General features: G+C 38.8%; 1 pseudogene; it reads right to left on the reverse strand.

Moving 5' to 3' along the window:
* Window positions 1-269: 269 nt before the first annotated feature.
* Window positions 270-756, reverse strand: LOC108490132 (annotated as a pseudogene).
* Window positions 757-3424: the final 2668 nt, after the last annotated feature.

Raw genomic sequence — 3424 nt, forward strand, 5'->3', positions numbered from 1 at the left:
TGGAGAGATAGCTCAGTGGTTAAGAACACTGGTTGTTCTTGCAGAAGACCTGGGTTTGAATCCCAGCACCCACATGGCAGCTAACAACTGTCCACAACTCCAGTCCCAGGGGATCTGACAGCCTCTTCTGACCTCTGCAAGTATTACACAACACAGGTGCACTTACCTACATGCAGGCAATACACGCATATACAGAAAATAAAAATAATAAATAAAATTAAAAAAAATAAAACACTATAATGTCTAGGTCTTTTATTTCTTCTTGTACATTAAGTTGTGAACTCACAGGGAACTGGTGCCAGCAGCTCGGACTGCTTTCTGTTACTTCTCACAAAGTGCTTCTCTGGGTGGCGTGGGCTGGCGCTTCAACTGAACCCAGGTTACTTTCTCTTTGGCTTCCTCTGTTCTGGTCATTTTCCTTCACGTGTTCCAGGAAGCTGTCTCAGCTCTTAGATTGCCCAGTATGCTCAATATGCACATTAATTCTCTTGGCAGGAGTCTTGCCCTTAACCTGCTTTTTTTATAACAGTGCCAACAGCATGCCGAGTGACACTGTAGACTCTCCCAGTTTTGCCATGGTAACATTTATGGGGCATTCCTTTTTGAAAAGTACCCATTCCCTTAATGTCTGCAATATCACCCTTCTTGTAGATTCGCATATATATGGCCAAAGGAACAACTCCATGTTTTCTAAAGGGCCTAGAGAACATAGAGCAGGTGCCTCTCCTCTTTCCCTGTGTTCATCATTTTGGCGAATCACTGGAAGATAGCTGCTCTGGTGGAAAGCACCATAGACTTTATTTTTAATCAAGCAGCACCAAAAAAACAAAAATTCATAAATGTGGCAAAGGGACTCGAGGGAGGAAGGGGGATCCATAGAGGTAGGAGGGGGATAAGAGAGGGAGGGAGAAGAATAATTGGAATGTATTATATACAAGTAGGAAATTGTCAAGGAATGAATTTAATTATAAGAAAAAAAATCAGTATTAGAAAAAATAATGATGGGAAGAGGAACAGATAGGGGAGGGGATCTAAATACCATCAAACTATATTGTATGAAAACTGCAAAAATTCAGTAAAAAAGAAAATAAAAAATAATAGAACAGACTCCATTCATAAGAGCTGAAATTAAAGTAAAATATTCATATATAATCTTGAGGAATGCACAAAAGCTATAGGAAAAAATTTAAAGTTCCTGAAATGCACAAATTGATGTATACCATACTCTTGGATGAAAAAAAAATGCAACAGTAAAAATGTTAATACTCCACATTTTAATTCATGAATTTAATGAGAAATAACCCCCAGTATCATTTTTCCCCCACGGTATCAGAGATTATAAATTTCATATGGTAGAAAACTAAGAAAAATAGCCAGAAAGCAAACTAAAATGAAGAGTGACAAGTGGTCGTGGCCTTATACGATGTTAAACATTTTAAGCCTCTAAAAGCATATCAATATGAATGAGCCTATTCATAGTATGTAAGCTGAAAACTCCAGAGACAGACCCAGGTGCATATGGAATGTGATATGAAAATGAGGCAGCATTTCAAGTCAGTGGGAGAAAGGAAGAACATTTTAATAAGTCATATTTGAACAACCATGTAGCCATACAGATAAAGTAAAAATCAAATCTAGTCCTCATGATATATGTCATGCTGAGTTCCATATGCCTAGTGGGGTGTTGTTGTTTTTTTTTTTAAGACTTGGTTATTTTTATTTTATGTGTATGGGTATCTTGCCTGAATATATATAAGTGCACCACCTGGGTGCAATGTCCATGGAGGGCAGAAGAGGGCATCAGATCCTCTGGAACTGAAGTTGATGGTTGCAAGCCATCATGTAGGTGCTGGGACCCAAACCCAGGTCTTCTGCAAGAGCTGTAAGTGTTCTTAACCACAGAGCCATCTCTCCAGTCCCTAATTATGTCAGTTGGGGCACTACATCACCTTGGCAGAGCTGGAAGTATTTCTCAAGGATTATGTGTCAGAAACTATAAAAGCCTGAGCCTGGCCCCACATAGTCCCTCTTTCAGCTTCCTGATTTACAAGGTGCTGTGTTCCTCCCTCATAATTCCCACCCTAACATGATGAAACCAGATGAGACCTCACCCAAGCTCAGCAGATACCAGCACCACACCCTTGCACCTCCAAAACTGTGAACTAAACCTCTTTTCTTTATAAACTTAGCCTGCCTCGGGTATCTTATTATAATGCAAAACCAATAATACTAATACTAAGAAGAATTTTCATGGGTCTGTTATCACCTGAGGTTACAGAAACAAGTTCTTAATTATGACTAAACATCCAGAATCAATTAAAAGAACATGATCCATTTGCTGTATTTTTTGAAATTTTAAACATATTTATATATTTTGGGGAACTTTTTTGAGCAGGGTCTTCTTGTAGCCCTAGGTGGCCTATAACTCACTATGTGGGCCAGACTAGTCTTGATGTCACAGAGATCTGCCTGCCTCTACCTCCCAAGTGCTGGGATTAAAGGCATGCATCATCATGCCTTGCCTACATTTATATTTTAAAACCATAAGTACAGTGAAAATACCTTTTAATTTGTATTACAAAGAGTTAACCCCTAAAAACAGCAAAAAAGGAACAAAATATATGAATAGATAGTTCACAGAAAAAAATGGGAATGACCCCTACACTTAAGAAAATATGGTTTTGACTTGGAATCAAGTAACTTAAAAAAAACTGATAAATCTTTAAATGTTTATTTAAAATCCTTTCTAAACTGAAAGACATGAACCTAATTCTACATCACATGGTTACATCAAGTTGTCAGTTTAACCATCTGGGGAAATGACTCCAAGGCACATTATTTTGACTGTACATCATGAGGAAAAAGCATACAAAGCAAGCTTAGCTGTGTTAAATTGGATGTTATAGTGACAATGCTGGTAAGATTTATTTCCAAACTATTCTTGCCTGTGAGTATACTTGTAAATGAATGGATGTTGGATGGATAGCTATAAGATAGATGGGAGGTGGATGGCTAGGTAGATAATAGTTACAAGTGAGACAGTACTTATTTGTGAGAGAGCAAATAAATATTTATGTAGAGAGAAGAGATTATTTTATGTGTATGAGTGTATTGCCTTCATGCACGTGAGTGCACTCATGTCGTGCAATGCCACAGAGGTCAGAAGAGGGCTTCAGATTCCCCTGGAACTGGAGTTAAGGATGGTTCAGGAGCTGCCATGTGGGTGCTGGGACTCGAACCCAGGTCCTCTGCAAGAGCAGTCAGTGCTCTTAACATCTGAGCCATCTCTCCAACTACTGTATTATTTTTAATTATGTTATGTGATTTTGTGTGTGTGTGTGTGTGTGTGTGTGTGTGTGTGTTTATGTGTTTATATGAGTGCTGGTGCCAGCAGAGACCAGAGGCATCAGATCGCCCTGGAACT

This window comes from Nannospalax galili, unplaced genomic scaffold (genome assembly GCF_000622305.1).
Source record: "Nannospalax galili isolate Female #2095 unplaced genomic scaffold, S.galili_v1.0 scaffold107, whole genome shotgun sequence".
Classification (NCBI taxonomy): domain Eukaryota; kingdom Metazoa; phylum Chordata; class Mammalia; order Rodentia; family Spalacidae; genus Nannospalax; species Nannospalax galili.